The sequence below is a fragment of the Moschus berezovskii genome, chromosome X, assembly GCF_049115385.1.
Source record: "Moschus berezovskii isolate FMDL1 chromosome X, NW_MosBer_1.0, whole genome shotgun sequence".
NCBI lineage: Eukaryota > Metazoa > Chordata > Mammalia > Artiodactyla > Moschidae > Moschus > Moschus berezovskii.
The window spans coordinates 91904716-91923187 of NC_142488.1; the positions used below are offsets into that span (position 1 = coordinate 91904716).

General features: G+C 40.9%; 1 long non-coding RNA gene across 1 annotated transcript; it reads left to right on the forward strand.

Annotated features, from left to right (window-relative positions):
* Positions 1-479: 479 nt before the first annotated feature.
* LOC129535072 (uncharacterized) lies at positions 480-17676 on the forward strand. The gene is made up of 3 exons (XR_008681531.2): positions 480-600; positions 10380-10539; positions 16902-17676. It is a non-coding gene; the product is annotated as an uncharacterized LOC129535072 (long non-coding RNA).
* The last annotated feature ends 796 nt before the right edge of the window (positions 17677-18472 follow it).

An 18472-nucleotide genomic window follows, 5' to 3' on the forward strand; every position in this document is an offset into this window, starting at 1 on the left:
TAGGTAAGTTGCTTAACCTCAGTGTGCTTCCAATATAGAGCAGTGTGATCTTAGGCATGTTGCCAGAGTTCTCTGTTCTTTCACATCTTTTCTCTGAATTTAATTATGTGATTTAACCTCAGTGCTTTCAGTTAGGTGCTGTGTGATCTTAAGTAAGTTACTTAACCTCTCTGTGCTTCAATCATAGAGTTGTGTGATCTTAAGGAAATTACCAGAGCTCTCTGAGCTTCTGCATCTTTTCTCTGTGACCTTGACTAAGTGGTCAGACCTCAGTGCTTTACCTTAGGTGCTGTGTGATCTTATGTAAGTTGTTGAACTTCTCTGTGCTTTCTACATAGAACTCTGTGATCTTAGGGAAGTTGCCTAAGCTTTCTCTTCTTCCACATCTTTTCTCTGAATTTAGTTAAGTGGTCTGACCTCAGTGTTTTCAGTTAGGTGCTGTGTGATCTTAGTTAAGTTGCCTAAACTCTCTGTGCTTCCAGCATAGTGCTGTGTGATCTTAGGCAAGTTGCCTGAATATCTCTGCTTCCACAACTTTTCTCTGTGACATTATAAGTGGTCTGACCTCCGTGCTTTCATTTAGGTGTCTTGTGATCCTAGGTAAGTAGCTTAACCTTCTGTGCTTCCATCATAGAGCTGTGTGATCTGAGGCAAGTTGCCTGAGCTCTCTGCTTCACCAAGTATTCTCTGTGACCTTATAAATGGTCTGAACTCAGTGGTTTCATTTAGGTGCTCTGTTATCTTAAGTAAGTTACTTAACTTCTTTGTGCTTCCTACATTGAGGTGTGTGACCGTAAGCTAGTTGCCTGAAATCTGTCTTCTTCCACATGTTTTTTCTGTGACCTTTTTTAAGTGGTCTCACCTCAGTGATTTCCCGTAGGTGCTGTGTGATCTTAAGTATGTTGCTTAACATCTCTGTGATTCCAGCCTATATCAGTGTGATCTTAGGCAAGTGCCTGAGCTCTCTGTGCTTCCACATCTTTTCTCTGTGACCTTAACTAAGTGGTTTGAATCCAGTGCTGTCACTTAGATGCTTTGTGTTCTGAGATAAGTGGCTTAAACTCTCTGTGCTTTAGTTATAGAGCTGTGTGATCTTAAAGAAGTTTCCAGAGCTCTCTGTGCGTCCACATCTTTTCTCTGTGATGGTAATTAAGTGGTCTGACCTTAGTGCTTTCACATAGGTGCTGTGTGATCTTAGGTAATTTGCTTAACCTCTCTGTGCTTCCAACACATAGCAGTGTGATCGTAGGCAAGTGCCTGGCTCTCTGTGCTTCGACATCTTTTCTCTGTGACTTTAAGTAGTGTTCTGAACTCAGTGCTTTCATTTAGGTGCTGCATAATCTTAAGTAAGTCTCTTAAACTCTCTGTGCTTCAATCATATAGCTGTGTGATATTAAGAAAATTGCCAGAGACCCTGTGCTTCCACATCATTTCTCTGTGACCTTAATTAAGTGGTCTGATTTCCATGCTTTCATTTAAGTTCTTTGTGATCTTAGGTAGCTGGCTTAACCTCTCTGTGCTTCCATAATAGATATGTGTGATCTCAAGTACGTTGCCTGAACTCTCTGTTCTTCCATACATTTTCTATCAATATGATTAAATGGTCTCACCTCAGTGATTTCAGTTATGTGCAGTGTGAACTTAGTTGCCTAATTCTCTGTGCTTCCAGCATAGAGCTGTGTGATCTTAGTCTAGTTACCTGAATCTCTCTGCTTCCACAACTTTTCTGTGTGACATTATAAGTGGTCTGACCTCAGTGATTTTACGTAGGTGCTGTGTGACCTTAGGTAAGTTGCTTAACCACTCTGTGCTTCCAACATAGAGGTGTGTGATCTTAGGGAATTTGTCTGAGCTCTCTGTGATTCCATATATTTTCTCTGTGAACTTAATTAAGGGGTCTGACCTCCGTGGTTTCATTTAGGTGCTGTGTGAACTTAGGTAGGTGACTTAAACTCTCTTGCTTCCAAAATACAGCTGTGTGATCATAGGCAAGTTGCCTGAGCTCTCTCTGCTTGCACAGCTTTTCTCTGATTTTAATTAAGTGATTTAACCTCAGTGCTTTCAGTTAGGTGCTGTGTGATCAAAGGTAAGTTGCTTAAACTTTCTCTGCTTCCAACAAACTCCAGTGCATACTTAGGCAAGTTGCCTGAGTTCTCTTTGTTTCCACAGTTTTTCTCTGTGACCTTAATTAAGTGGTCTGAACTCAGTGCTTTCATGTAGGTGCTGTGTGATCTTAGGCAAGATGCTTAACCTCTGTGAGCTTCCAACATAGAGCTGTGTGATCTTAGCAAAATTGCCTGAGATCTCTGTGCCTCCACAACTTTTCTCTATGACATTATAGGTGGTCTGACCTCAGTGCTTTCATTTAGGTGCAGTGTGATCTTAGGTAACTGGTTTAAACTCTCCGTGCTTCCAACATACAGGTGTGTGAACTTAGGGAAGTTGACTGAGCTCTCTGTGCTTCCACATATTTTCTCTGTGACCTTAATTAAGTGGTCTGACCTCAGTGCTTTCAGTTAGGTGCTGTGTTAACGTAGGTAAGTTGCTTAACCTCTCTGTGCTTCAATCATAAAGCTGTGTGATCTTAAGGAAGTTGTCAGAGCTCTCTGTGCTTCCACATCTTTTCTCTGCGACCTTATTTAAGTGGTCTATATAGAGTCCTGTCACTTAGGTGCTGTGTGATCTGAGGTAAGTGGCTTAACCTCTTTGTGCTTCAATCATAGAGCTGTCTGATGTTAAAATAGTTGCCAGTGCTCTCTGTGTTTCCACACATTTTCTCTGAATTTAATTATGTGGTCTGACCTCACTGCTTTCAGTTATGGGCTGTGTGATCTTAGTTAAGGTGCTTAACCTGACTGTGTTTCCAGCATAGTGCTGTGTGATCTTAGGCAAGTTGCCTGAGCTCTTTCTGCTTATACAGCATTTCTCTGTGACATTATAAGTGGTCTGACCTCCGTGCTTTCATTTAGGTGCTATGTGATCTTAGGTAATTTGCTTAACTTCTGTGTGATTCAATCATAGAGCTGTTGATTTACGGAAATTGCCAGAGCTCTCTGTGCTTCTACATCTTTCCTCTGTATCCTTAATTAAGTGGTCAGAACTCAGATCTTTAACTTAGGTGCTGTGTGATCTTAGGGAAGTTGCTTAACTCCTCTGTGCTTCCTTCATATAGGTGTGTTATCTTAGGCAAGTTGCCTGAGCTCTCTCTGCTTCCACAACTTTTCTCTGTGACACTGTAAGTGGTCTGACCTCAGTGCTTTCATTTAGGTGCTGTGTGATCTTAGGTAAGTTTTTTAACCTCTCTGTGCTTCCAACATAGAGTTGTGTGAACTTAAGGAAGTTGGCTGACCTCTCTGTGCTTCCTCGTCTTTTGTCTGTGACCTTAATGAAGTGATCTGACCTCAGTGCTTTCAGTTCTGTGCTGTGTGATCTTAGGTAAATTGCTTAACCTCTCTGTGCTTCAGTCATAGAGCTGTGTGATCTTAAGGACGTTGCCAGAGCTCTCTGTGCTTCCTCAACTTTTCTCTATACCTTAATTATGTGGTCAGAACTCAGTGCTTTAACTTAGGTGCTGTGTTATCTTAGGCAAGTTGCCTAAGCTCTCTCTGCTTCCACATCTTTTCTCTGTGACCTTAATTAAGTGGTCTGACCTCAGTGCTTTCCCTTAGGTGCTGTGTGATCTTAGGTAAGATGCTTAACTTCTCTGTGCTTTCAACAAAGTGTTGTGTGAACTTAGGGAAGTTGGCTGAGCTCTCTGTGCTTCCAAGTCTTTTCTCTGTGAACTTAAGTAAATGGTCTAACCTCAGTGCTTTCACTTAGGTGCTGTGTGATCTTAAATAAGTTGAATAACCTCTCTGTGCTTCAATCATAGAGCTGTGTGATCTTAAGGAAGTTGCCAGAGCTCTCTGTGTTTCCACATCTTTTCTCTGTGACTTTAATTACGTGGACAGACCTCAGTGTTTTAAGTTAGGTGCTGTGTGATCTTAGGTAAATTCCTTAACCTCTCTATGCTTTCTAAATTGAACTGTGTGATCTTAGGCAAGTTGCCTGAGCTCTCTCTGCTTATACAACATTTCTCTGTGACATTATAAGTGGTCTGACCTCCGTGCTTTCATTTAGGTGCTGTGTGATCTTACTTAAGTTGCTTAAGCTCTCTGTACTTCAATCATAGAGCTGTGAGATTTACAGAAGTTTCCAGAGCTCTCTGTGCTTCTACATTTTTGCTCTGTAATCCTCATTAAATGGTCAGAACTCAGGGCTTTCACTTAGGTGCTGTGGGATCTTAGGAAAGTTGTTGAACTTCTCGGTGCTTCCTACATAGAGCTGTTTTATCTTAGGCAAGTTGCCTAAGCTCTCTGTTCTTCCACAACTTTTCTCTGAATTTAATTATGTAGTATGACCTCAGTGCTTTCTGTTATGGCCTGTGTGATCTTAGGTAAGTTGCTTAAACTCTCTGTGCTTCCGGCATAGAGCTGTGTGATCTTGGCCATGTTGCCTGAGCTCTCTCTGCTTATACAACATTTCTCTGTGACATTAGAAGTGGTCTGACCTGGGTGCCTTGATTTAGGTGTTGTGTGATCTTAGGTAAGTTGCTTAACCTCTCTGTGCTTGCAACATAGAGCTGTGTGATCTTGGCCATGTTGCCTGAGCTCTCTGTGCTTCCACATCCTTGCTCTGTGACCTTAATTAAGTGGTCTGAACTCAGTGCTTTCAATGAGGTGCTGTGCGATCTTAGGTAAGTCCTTAATAACCTCTCTGTACTTTCAACATAAAGCTGTGTGATCTCAGGCAAGTTGCCTGAGCTCTCTGTTCTTTCACATGTTTTCTCTGAATTTAATAGGGTGGTCTGATCTCAATGCTTTCAGTTAGGTGCTATGTGATCGTAGGTAAGTTTTTAACGTCTCTGTGCTTCAAGCATTGAGCTGTGTGATCATAAGCAAGTTGCCTGAGCTCTCTCTCTGCTTCCATAACTTTTCTATGTGATATTATAAGTGGTCTGACCTCAGTGCTTTCATTAAGGTGCTGTGTGATCTTAGGTAAGTTGCTTATCCTCTCTGTGTTTCCATCATGGAGCTGTGCGATCTTAGGCAAGTTGCCAGAGCGCTCTCTGCTTCCACATTTTTTCTCTGAATTTATTAAGTGACTTAAACTCAATGCTTTCAGTTAGGGGTTGTGTGATCATAGGAAAGTTGATTATCCTCTCTGTGCTTCCAAATAGATCTCTGGGTAATTTAGGCAAGAAGCCTGAGCTCTCTGTGCTTGACATCTTTTCTCTGTGGCCTTAATTAAGTGGTCTGACCTCAGTGATTTCACGTTGGTGCTGTGTGATCTTAGGTAAGTTGCTTAAACTCTCTCTGTTTCCAGCATAGTGCTTTGTGATCTTAGGCAATTTGACTGAGCTCTCTCCGCTTCCACAACTTCCGTGCTTTGATTTAGGTGCCATTCTGACTGGTGTGAAATGGTATCTCATTGTGGTTTTGATTTGCATCTCTCTGATTATGAGGGATGTTGAGCATTTTTTCATGTGTTTGTTAGCCATCTGTATGTCTTCTTTGGAGAAATGTCTGTTTAGTTCTTTGGCCCATTTTTTGATTGGGTCACTTATTTTTCTGGAATTGAGCTGCAGGAGCTGCTTGTATATTTTGGAGATTAATCCTTTATTAGTTGCTTCATTTCTATTATTTTCTCCCATTCTGAAGGCTGTCTTTTCACCTTGCTTATAGTTTCCTTTGCTGTGCAGAAGCTTTTGGTTTTAATTAGGTCCCATTTGTTTATTTTTGCTTTTATTTCCAATATTCTGGAAGGTGGGTCTTGGAGGATCCTGCTGTGATTTATGTCGGAGAGTGTTTTGCCTACGTTCTCCTCTAGGAGTTTTATAGAATCTGGTCTTACATTTAGCTCTCTAATCCATTTTGAGTTTATTTTGGTGGATGGTGTTAGGAAGTGTTCTAGTTTCATTCTTTTACAAGTGGCTGACCAGATTTCCCAGCACCACTTGTTAAAGAGACTGTCTTTTCTCCATTTTATATTCTTGCCTCCTTTGTCAAAGATAAGGGGTCCATAGGTGCGTGGATTTATCTCTGGGCTTTCTATTTTGTTCCATTGATCTATATTTCTGTCTTTATGCCAGTACCATACTGTCTTGATGACTGTGGCTTTGTAATAGAGCCTGAAGTCCGGCAGGTTAATTCCTCCAGTTCCATTCTTCTTCTTCAAGATTGCTTTGGCTATTCGAGGTTTTTTGTATTTCCATACAAATTGTGAGATTATTTGTTCTAGTTCTGTGAAAAATATCGTTGGTAGCTTGATAGGGATTGCATTGAATGTATAAATTACTTTGGGTAGTATACTCATTTTCACAATATTTCTTCTTCCAATCCATGAACACGGTATATTTCTCCATCTATTAGTGTCCTCTTTGATTACTTTCACTAGTGTTTTATAGTTTTCTATGTACAAGTCTTTTGTTTCCTTAGGTTGATATATTCCTAAGTATTTAATTCTTTTCGTTGCAACAGTGAATGGAATAGTTTCCTTAATTTCTCTTTCTATTTTCTCATTATTAGTGTATAGGCATGCAAGGGATTTCTGTGTGTTGATTTTATATCCTGCAACTTTACTGTATTCGTTGATTAGCTCTAGTAGTTTTCTGGTAGAGTCTTTAGGGCTTTCTGTGTAGAGGATCATGTCATCAGCAAATAGTGAACGTTTTACTTCTTCTTTTCCAATTTGTATTCCTTTTATGTCTTTTTCTGCTCTGATTGCTGCAGGCAAAACTTCCAGAACTATGTTGAAGAGTAGTGGTGAGAGTGGGCACCCTTGTCTTGTTCCTGACTTTAGGGGAAATGCTTTCAGTTTTTCACGGTTGCGGATAATGTTTGCTGTGGGTTTGTCATATATAGCTTTTATTATGTTGAGATATGTCCCTTCTATTCCCACTTTCTGGAGGGTTTTTATCATAAATGGATGTTGTATTTTGTCAAAGGCTTTCTCTGCATCTATTGAGATAATCTTATGATTTTTATTTTTCAGTTTGTTAATGTGGTGTATTACGCTGATTGATTTGTGGATATTGAAGAATCCTTGCATTCCTGGGGTAAAGCCCACTTGGTCATGATGTATGATCTTCTTAATGTGTTGTTGGATTCTGATTGCTAGAATTTTGTTAAGGATTTTTGCATCTATGTTCATCAGTGATATTGGCCTGTAGTTTTCTTTTTTTGTGGGATCTTTATTAGGGTGATGGTGGCCTCATAGAATGAGTTTGGAAGTTTCCCTTCCTCAGCAATTTTCTGGAAGAGTCTGAGTAGAATAGGTGTTAGCTCTTCTCTAAATTTTTGGTAGAATTCAGCTGTGAAGCCGTCTGGACCTGGGCTTTTGTTTGCTGGAAGATTTCTGATTACTTCCTCTAGTTCCGTGCTTGTGATGGATCTGTTCAGATTTTCTATTTCTTCCTGGTTCAGTTTTGCAAGGTGTACTTTTCTAGGAATTTGTCCATTTCTTCCAAGTTATTCATTTTATTGCCATATAATTGCTGATAGTATTCTCTAATAATCCTTTGTATTTCTGTGTTGTCGGTTGTGATCTCTCCATTTTCATTTCTAATTTTATTGATTTGGTTCTTCTCCCTTTATAATGAGATACCATTTCACACCAGTCAGAATGGCTGCTATCCAAAAGTCTAATGCAATAAATGCTGGAGAGGGTGTGGAGAGAAGGGAACCCTCTTACACTGTTGGTGGGAATGCAAACTAGTACAGCCACTATGGAGAACAGTGTGGAGATTCCTCAAAAAACTGGAAATAGAACTGCCATACGATCCAGCAATTGCACTCCTGGGCATACACACCGAGGAAACCAGAATTGAAAGAGACACATGGACTCCAGTGTTCATTGCAGCACTGTTTATAATAGCCAGGACATGGAAGCAACCTAGATGTCCATCTGCAGATGAATGGATAAGAAAGCTTTGGTACATGTACACAATGGAGTCTTTTTCAGCCATTAAAAAGAATGCATTTGAATCAGTTCTAATGAGGTGGATGAAATTGGAGCCTATTATACAGAGTGAAGTAAGCCAGAAAGGAAAACATCAATACTGTATACTAACGCATATATATGGAATTTAGAAAGATGGTAACCTTAACACTGTATACGAAACTGCAAAAGAGACATAGGTATATAGAACAGTCTTTGGGACTCAGTGGGAGAGGGTGAAGGTGGGATGATTGGGGAGAACGGCATTGTAGCATGTATATTAACATATGTGAAATGAATCACCAGTCCAGGTTCGACGCATGATACAGGATGCTTGGGGCTGGTGCACGAGGATGACCTGGAGGGAGGATATGGGGAAGAGGGAGGTGGGAGGGGGGGTTCAAGAAAGGGAACACATGTACACCCGGGGCTGATTCATGTCAATGTATGGAAAACCAACCAATATATTAATGTAAGGTAATTTGCCTCCAATAAAATAAATTAAAAAAAATAAAAGTGGTCTGAGCTCAGTGCTTTCAGTAAGGTGCTGTGTGATCTTAGGTAAGTTGCTTAACCTCTCTGTGATTTCTACATGGAACTGTGTGATCTTAGGCAAGTTGCCTAAGGTCTCTGTTCTTACACATCTTTTCTCTGAATTTTATTAAGTGGTCTGACCTCAGTGCTTTCAGTTAGGTTCTGTGTGACCTTAGGCAAAATGCTTAACCTCTCTGTGCTTCCAACATAGAACTGTGTGATCTTAGGCAAGTTGCCTGAGCTATCTTTGCTTCCACATCTTTTCTTAGATTTTAGTAAGTGATTTAAACTCAATGCTTTCAGTTAAGTGTTGTGTGATCATAGGTAAGTTGCTTATTCTTTGTGCTTCCAACATAGATCTCTGGGATCTTAGGCAAGAAGCCTGAGCTCTCTGTGCTTCCACATCTTTTCTCTGTGACCTTAATTAAGTGGTCTGACCACAGTGATTTCACGTAGGTGCTGTGTCATCGTAGGTAAGATACTTAACCTCTCTCTGTTTCCAGCATAGCGCTTTGTGATCTTAGGCAATTTGACTGAGCTCTCTCCGCTTCCACAACTTTTCTCTGTGATATTATAAGTGGCCTGACTTCCGTGCTTTGATTTAGGTGCTGTGTGAACTTAGGTAGGTGGCTTAACCTCTTTGTGCTTCCAATATAGAGGTGTGTGGTCTTAGGGTTGAGGTCTGAGCTCTCAGTGCTTCCACATTTTTTCTCTGTGACCTTAATTAAGTGGTCTGACCTCAGTGCTTTCACTTAGGTGCTGTGTGATCTTAGGTAAGTTGCTTAGCCTCTCTGTCCTTCCAACATAGTGCTGTGTGATCTTCGGCAAGTTGCCTGAGCTCTTTTTGCTTCCACATCTTTTCTCTGTGACCTTAATTAAGTGGTCTGACCTCAGTGCTTTCAGTTATGTGCTGTGTGATCTCAGGTAAGTTGCTTAACCTCTCTGTGCTTCCAACATAGATGTGTGTTATCTGAGGCAAGTTGCCTGACCTCTCTGTGTTTCCACTTCTGATGTCTGTGTCATTACATAAGTGGTCTGACTTCCTTGTGCAACCACATCTAAGCTGGGTGATTTTAGGGAGATTGCCTGACCTCTCCCTGCTTCCTCTTCAGAGCTGTGTTAACTAGGCAAGTTGCTTGACCACTCTGCTTCCATAACTGAGCTCTGTGATCTTAGGAAAGTTGCCTAACATCTCTGGTCTTCCAGTGTTTGAACGGTGTGATTTTATACAGTTTGCTGACCTCTCTTTTCTTCCACTTATGAGCTGGCATATCTTAGAGAAGTTCTCTAACCTCTCTTTGCTTCCAGTCCTGAGCTGTGTGATCTTAAGCAAGTTTTCTGCCCTCTTTGTGCCTCCTTTTTGAGCTGGGTGATCTTAGTCAAATTGCCTAGCCTCTCCGTGTTTTCACTTCTGAGCCGTGTGCTATAAAGCTAAGTGCCTAACCATGCTGTGCTTCCACTTATGTGCTGCATGTTCTTAGGCTAATTGCTTGACCTCTCTGTGCTTCCACTTAAGAGCTGTGTACGCTGGTAGGCAAGGTGACTGAACATTTGTGTTTCCACTTCTGAGATATGTGATCTTAAGGAAATTTCTTGACCTCTCTCTGCTTCCAGCAAATAGCTGTGTGATATTAGGCAAGTTGGCTAACCTCTCTGTGCTTCCACTTTTGAGCTGTGTGATGTTACACAAGTTACCTAAGTTCTCTGTGCTTCCACTTCTGAGGTTTGTGATCTTAAGCAAGTTTCCTGAGCTCTTTGTGCTTCTATTTATTAGCTGAGTGTGAAGCACAAAGTGAATAATTTCTCTGTGCTTCTACTTTAGAACTGCGTGATCTTAAGTGAATTGCCTGACCTCTCTGTGATTGCAGCTCTGAGCTCCATGATCTTAGGAAAATCTCCTGACCCCTCTGGGCTTCCATTTGGGAGCTGTGTGCTTGTAGCCAAGGTGACTAACCTCTGTGTGCCTCCACTTTCGAGATGTGTGTTCTAAAGATGTCCATCTGCAGACGAATGGATAAGAAAGCTGTGGTATGTATATACAATGGAATATTACTCAGCAATTAAAAAGAATACATTTGAATCAGTTCTAATGAGGTGGATGAAAGTGGATCCTATTATACAGAGTGAAGTAAGTCAGAAAGAAATATACCAATACAGAATACTATAGCATATATAGGGAATTTAGAAAGATGGAAAGGATAACCGTGTATGCGAGACAGCAAAATAGACGCAGATGTATAGAACAGTCTTTTGGACTCTGTGGGAGAGGGCTAGGGTGGGATGATTTGGGAGAATCGCATTGAAATATGTATATTATCATGTATGAAATGAATCGGCAGTCCAGGTTCGGTGCATGATACAGGATGCTCAGGGCTGGTTCACTGGGATCAGCCAGAGGGATGGGATGGGGAGGGAGGTGGGAGGGGGGTTTCAAGATGGGGAACACATGTACACCCAGGGCAGATTCACGTCAACGTATGGCAAAACCAGTACAATAATGTAAAGTAATTAGCTTCCAATTAAAATAAATAAACTAAAATAAAAAAGAAAATTATAGCTACCAAGGGAACATTTCATGCAAAGATGGGCACAATAAGGGACAGAAAATTGTAGAACCTAAGAGAAGCAGAAGATATTAAAAAGAGGTGCAAGAATACACAGAAGAGCAAAAAAAATAAAAAATAAAGCACGTTGCCTATCTTCTTGGTGCTCCCATTTTTGAGCGTGTGATTTGAGGCAAGTTGACTGGCCTCTGTGCTTCCAGGAGTGTTGTTTGATCTTAGGCAAGTTACCTGGCCTTTTTGTGCTTCAACATCTGAGCTCTGTGATCTTAGGAAAGTTGCCTAAACTGTCTGTGCATCCATATGTAAGTTGTGTTGACTTTAGGCAATTTGCCTGACCTGTCTGTGCTTCTCCTAATGAGCTGTGTGACCTTAGGTAAATTGCCTGACCTCTCTGTGCTTCCAGCTCTGATCTTAATGATCTTACGAAGAATTCCTGATGTCTCTCTAGGAGCTGTGTGCTGATGGGTATGGTGACTAAACTCTCTGTGCTTACAACAAAGAGTAGCATATTCTTAGGCAAGTTGCCAGAGCTCTCTGTGCTTACACTTCTTTTCTCTTTGACCTTAGTTAAGTGGTCTGACCTATGTGCTTTCCCTTAGGTGCTGTGTGATCTTAAGTAAGTTGCTTAACCTCTCTGTGTTTCCAACATAGCGCCGTGTGATCTTACGCAAGTTGCCTGAGCTATCTGTGCTTGTACATCGTTTCTCTCTGACTTTAATTAAGTGGTCTGACCTCAGTGCTTTCACTTATGTGCTGTGTGATCTCAGGTAAGTTGCTTAACCTCTCTGTGCTTCCAACATAGAGAAGTGTGATCTTAGACAAGTTGCCTGAGCTTTGTGTGCTTCCACATCTTTTCTCAGTGACCTTTATTAAGTGGTCTGACCTCAGTGCTTTCCCTTAGGTGTTGTGTGATCTTAAGTAAGTTGCTTAACCTCTCTGTGCTTCCAAACTATATCAGTGTGTTCTTAGGCAAGTTGCCTGAGCTCTCTGTTCTTCCACACATTTTCTCTGAATTTAATTAAGTGCTTTGACCTCAGTGCTTTCAGTTAGGTGCTGTGTTATAATAGATAATTTTGTTAACCTCTCAGTGCTTCCAACATAGAGCTGTGTGATTTTAGGCAAGTTGCCTGAGATTCTGTGCTTCCATATCTTTTCTATGAATTTAATTAACATGTCTAAGCTCAGTTTTTTCAGTTAGGTTTTGTGTGATCTTAGGTAAGTTGCTTAACCTCTCTGTGCTTCCAGCATAAAGCTGTGTGATCTTAGGCAAGTTGACTGAGCTCTCTCTGCTTCCACAACTTTTCTATGTGACATTGTAAGTGGTCGACCTCAGTTCTTTCATTTAGGTGCTGATTGATCTTAGGTAAGTTGCTTAAACTATCACTGCTTCCTAGATGGACCTGTGTGATCTTAGGCTTGTTGCTGGGGCTCTCTGTGCTTCCACATCTCTTCCCTGAATTTAATTATGTGGTCTAAACTCAGTGCTTTCAGTTAGGTGCTGTGTGATCTTAGGTAAGATGCTTAACCTCTCTGTGCTTCCAACATAGGGCTGTGTGATCTTAGGGAAATTGTCTCAGCTCTCTGTGCTTCCACATCTTTTCTCTGTGGCCTTAATTAAGTGGTCTGAGCTCAGTGCTTTCACTTACGTGCTGTGTGATCTTTGGTAAGTTGCTTAAGTAGTCTGTGCTTCCAAAATAGAGCTTCGTGAACTTAACGCAAGTTTCGTGAGCTCCATGTGCTTCCACATTTATCTCTGTAATCTTAATGAAGTGTTCTGAACTCAATGCTTTCACTTAGGTGTTGTGTGATCCTCGGTAAGTTGCTTAACCTCTCTGTGTTTCCAGCATACTCCTCTGTGATCTTAGGCAAGTTGCCTGATCTCTCTCTGCTTCCACAACTTTTCTCTGTAACGTTATATGTGGTCTGACCTCAGTGCTTTCTTTTTGGTGCTGTTATCTTAGGCAAGTTGCCTAAGCTCTCTGCTCTTCCACAACTTTTCTCTGAATTTAATTATGTGGTCTGACCTCAGTGCTTTCAGTTAGGTGCTGTGTGATCTTGGGTAAGTTGCTTAACCTCTCTGTGCTTCCAGCGTAGTGCTGTGTGATCTAAGGTAAGTTGTCTGAGGTCTCTCTGCTTCCACAACTTTTCTCTTTGACATTATATTTGGTCTGACCTCAAGTGCTTTAATTTGGATGCTGTGTGATCTTAGGTAAGATGCTTAACCTCTCTGTGCTTCCAACATAGAGCTGTGTGATCTAAGGAAAATTGCTTGAGCTCTCTGTGCTTCCACATCTTTTCTTTGTGACCTTAATTAAGTGGTCTGACCTCAGTCGTTTCCCTTAGGTGCTTTCTTATCTTAGGGAAGTTGCTTAAGCACTCTGTTTTTCCTACATAAGGCTGTGTTATCTTAGGCAAGTTGCCAGATCTCTCTGTTCTTCCAAAACTTTTCTCTGAATTTAATTATGTGGTCTGAACTCATTGCTTTCAGTTAGGTGCTGTGTGATCTTAGGGAAGTTGCTTAGCCTCTCTGTGCTTGCTACATAGAGCTTTGTTATCTTAGGCAAGTTGGCTAAGCTCTCTGTTCTTCCACAAGTTTTCTCTGAATTTAATTATGTGGTCTGACCTCATTGCTTTCAGGTAGCTTTTGTGTAATCTTAGGGAAGTTGCTTAACCTCTCTGTGCTTGCTACATAGAGCTTTGTTATCTTAGGCAAGTTGCCTAAGCTCTCTGTTCTTCCACAACTTTTCCTGAATTTGATTAAGTGGTCTGACCTCAGTGCTTTCGTTAGGGTGCTGTGTGATCTTAGATAAGTTGGTTAACCTCTCTGTGCTTCCAGCATAGAGCTGTGTGATCTTCGGCAAGTTGCCTGAGGTCTCTCTGCCTCCACAACTTTTCTCTGTGACATTATATGTGGTCTGACCTCAGTTCTTTCATTTAGGTGCTGTGTGATCTTAGTTAAGTTGCTTAAACTCTCTGTGCTACCACCATAGAATTGTGTGATCTTAGGGAAGTTGGCTGAGCTGTCTGTGCTTCCACGTCTTTTCTCAGTGAACTTAATTAAGTGATCTGACCTTAGTGCTTTCACTTAGGTGCTTTGTGGTATTAGGTAAGTTGCTTAACCTCTCTGTGCTTCAATCATAGATGTGTGTGATCTTAAGGAAGCTGCCAGAGCTCTCTGTTCTTCCACATCTTTTCTCTGTTACATTAATTAAGTGGTCAGAACTCAGTTCTTTCACTTAGGTGCTGTGTGATCTTAGGTAAGTTGCTGAACTTCTCTGTGCTTCCAATATAGAGCTGTGCCATCTTAGGCATGTTGCCTGAGCTCTCTGTTCTTCCTCAAATTTTCTCTGAATTTAATTAAGTGGTCTGACCTCAGTGCTTTCATTTATGTGCTGTGTGATCTTATGTAAATTCCTTAACCTCCCTGTGCTTCCACCAGGAATCTTTGAGATCTTAGTCAAGTCTCTAGCTCTCTGTGCTTCCACATTTTTTCTGTGTCCTTAATGAAGTGGTCTGACCTCAGTGCTTTCACCTAGGTGCTCTGTGATCCTAGATAAGTTGCTTAACCTCTCTGTGCTTCAATCATAGAGCTGTGTGATCTTAAGGAAATTCCCAGAGATCTCTGTGCTTCCACATCTTTTCTCTGTGACCTTAATTAAGTGGTCTGAATCCAGTGCTGTCACTTAGGTGCTGTGTGTTCTGAGATTAATTGCTGAATGTCTCTGTGCTTCTCCAACATATAGCAGTGTGATCTTAGACAAGTGCCTGATCTCTCTGTGCTTAGACATCTTTTCTCTGTGACTTTATTTAAGTGGTCTGAACTCAGTGCTTTCCCTTAGGTGCTGTGTGATCTTAGGTAAGATTCTTAACCTTTCTGTGGTTTCAACATAGAGGTTAACGAAAGCACTAAGATCACACAGCACCTAAGTTAAAGCACTGAGATCTGACTACATAATTAAGGTCACAGAGAAAAGATGTGGAAGCACAAAGAGCTCTGGCAAATTCTTTAAGATCACACAGCTCTATGATTGAAGCACAGAGAGGTCCTTAACCTCTCTGTGCTTTCTACATATAACTGTGTGATCTTCGGAAAGTTGCCAAAGCTCTCTGTTCTTCCACAACTTTTCTCTGAATTTAATTATGTGGTCTGACCTCAGTGCTTTCTGTTATGTGCTGTGTGATCTTAGGTAATTTTCTTAACCTCTCTCTGCTTCCAACATAGAGCTCTGTGATCTTAGGCAAGTTGCCTGAGGTCTCTGTGCTTCCACAACTTTTCTCTGTGATATTATAGGTGGTTTGACCTCCGTGCTTTCATTTAGGTGCTGTGTGATATTAGGTAAGTGGCTTAACATCTCTGTGCTTCCAACATAGGGGTGTGTGTTTAGGGAAGTTGACTGAGCTCTCTGTGCTTCCACATCTTTTCTCTGTGGCCTTAATTAAGTTATCTGAAATCAGTGCTTTCAATTAGGTCCTGTGTGATCTTAGGTAAGTTGCTTAACTTCTCTGTGCTTCCAACATAGAGTTGTGTGATCCTAAGGAAGTTGGCTGAGCTCTCTGTGCTTCCATATTTTTTCTCTGAATTTAATTAAGAGGTCTGAGCTCAGTCCTCTCAATTAGGTGGTGTGTGATCTTCAGTAAGTTGCTTAACCGCTCAGTGCTTCCACTTCTTCGCTGTATGCTATTAGTCAATTTCCATGACTCCTGTGTGTATCCATATCCAAGCTGTGTGATCTTAGTCAAGGTGCCTGACCTCTCTGTGCTTACACTTGAGGATCTGATCTTAGGCAGGTTGCCTGACCTCTATGTGTTTCCACCTTTGAGCTCTGTGATCTTAGGCAATTTGCCTGTCCTCTTTGTGCTTTCACTTAGACCTGTGTGATCTTAGGAATGTTGCCAGATCTGTGTTTCCACCTATTAGCTGTGTGACCTTAGCCAAGGTACCTGACCTCTCTGTGCTTAAACTTGAGCTGTGTTATCTTAGGAAAGTGCCTAACATCTCTGTGCTTCTATATGTGAGCTGTGTGCCCTTAGGCAAGTTCCCTAACCTCTCTATGCTTGCACATGAGCTGTGTGTTCTAAGGCAAGTTGCTTAACCTCTCTGTGCTTCCACTTTTGAGTTGTGTGATGTTATGCTAGTTGCCTGACCTGTTTCAGTGTTTTCATCTTTGAGCTCTTTGTTCTTAGGCAAGTTGGGTAATCTCCCTGTGCTTCCTATTCTGAGCTGTGTGACCTTTGGCAAGTTGTCTGACATCTTTTTGCTTTAACTTCTGAGCTGTTTGATCTTACGCAAGTAGCCTGACCTCACTCTGCTTCCATATATGAGCTGTGTGCCCTTAGTAAATATGCCTGACCTCTCTGTGTTTCCACTTTTGAGCTGTGTGATCTTAGGCAAGTTGCCTATCCTCTCTATGCTTCTACTTCTGAGCTGTATGATCTTAGGCCACCTCCTAACCTCTCTGTGCTTCCACTTCTGATCTGTGTCATCCAAGGCAAGTTGCCTGAACTCTCTGTGCTTACATATCTGAGCTGTGTTCAGTTAATTTGAGTCATTCAGTCATGTGTGACTCTGAGACCCCACGGACTACAGCATGCTGGACTTCCCTGTCCTATTGCTGCATGGCAAACAGATGGGGATAATGGTAACAGTGACAGGCTTTATTTTCTTGGGCTCCAAAATCACTGCAGATGGTGACTGCAGCAATGAAATTAAAAGTACCTTGCTCCTTGGAAGAAAAGCTATCACAAACCTAAACAGTGTATTAAAAAGCAGAGCCATCATTTTGTTGACAAAGTTTAATATGGTCAAAACTATGCTTTTCCCATTAGTTATGTATGGATGTGAAAGTTGGACCATACAGAAGGCTGAGAGCCAAAGACTCGATGCTTTCAAACAGTAAGGACAACAAACCAATCTGTCCTGAAGGAAATCAACCCTGACTATTCATTGGAAGGACTGAAGCTGAAGCTCCAATACTTTGGCCACCTGATGCATAGTGCTGACTCATTGGAAAAGACCCCGATGCTGGGAAAGATTGAGGTCAGGAGGAGGAGACGACACAGTATGAGATGGTTGGATGTCATTACCAACTAATGGACATGAGTTTGGAGAACCTCCAGGAGATAGTGAAGGACAGGGAAGCCTGGCATGCTGCAGTCTATGGGGTCACAAATATTGGACACGCCTGAGGGACTGAACAATAAACGTTTCTACTACAAATGAACTTTGCCAGTGATGTTAGTTGTATGTTTTTCCAAATTTGTAAATTTCTGTTTAATTTGCTTATGGGATGTTTTTGCCATGCAGTTTTTAATGAAATCAAGTATTCCCATGGTTTTCCCTTATTGCTTCTGGATTTGAAGTCATCTTTTGAAAATTTTTCTTGAGTACTAGTTCATAGAGGAATTTCCTGTGGTTGTACATTTGTGGGCAGGAGAGAAAGAAGGGGATCATATTAAGGTATCAGGTGTAAGAGGAACCCCGAAAAGAAGTGACCATCATGTGAGAAATCTGGGAAAACAATTTCACTAAGTCAAGAGAATTATGCGTTTGGACCAGATCTTAGTCCAATGTTTGTCTTGATAGCTCAGCCTATACTCTTTTATATATATATATATAAATATATACATATATAATTTTATATACTTTATATAACTGCTTGGGGTTTCCTGGTGGCTCAGATGGTAAAGAATCTACCTGCAATGCAGGAGACCTGGGTTCAGTCCCTGGAACAGGAAGATAACATGGAGAAAGAAATGGCAACACCCTCCAATATTCTTGCCTGGAGAATTCTATGGACAGAGGAGACTGGTGGGCTACAGTCCATGGGGTTGCAAAGAGTTGGACATGATTGAGCAACTAACAAACACACATACAACTGCTTTTCTATTTTTTGTTTTCTTTTCTTCCTTTTCTTTTTTTTTTTCCAGCATGTTTGTTTTGTTTTTTGCTTTATTCTCCAGTTGGCACTCTGGTTCAGTTTTGTTTTCCAGTTTGTGTTTAAATTAGTTTTGTTTTCATTTATTTATTTTAATTGTTTGTAATAACTTTATCTATTTTATTTTATTTTTTTTAATTTTCAAAAATTTTTATTAGAAAACTGAAATTTACAATGTGTTTATATCACTCACTGAGTACATGGCATTTAAAAACAACATCATTACAGAAAGATAACAAAAATACAAAGTCTTAAAACCTATGGGATGTGGAAAACATCCACAGAGGCCTTAAATATAGTAGACTTTACATAAAAAGGAAAAGCAATGAGTATAAAAGTATACAGCCAGTTTAAGTAGTTAGCAAAATAAACAGAATAAGCATAAAGAAAAGAAAGCAACTAATACATACCAGGTATTAATGCAATAAAGATAAAATTGAGAGGCTCAACAGAGTCAAAGCT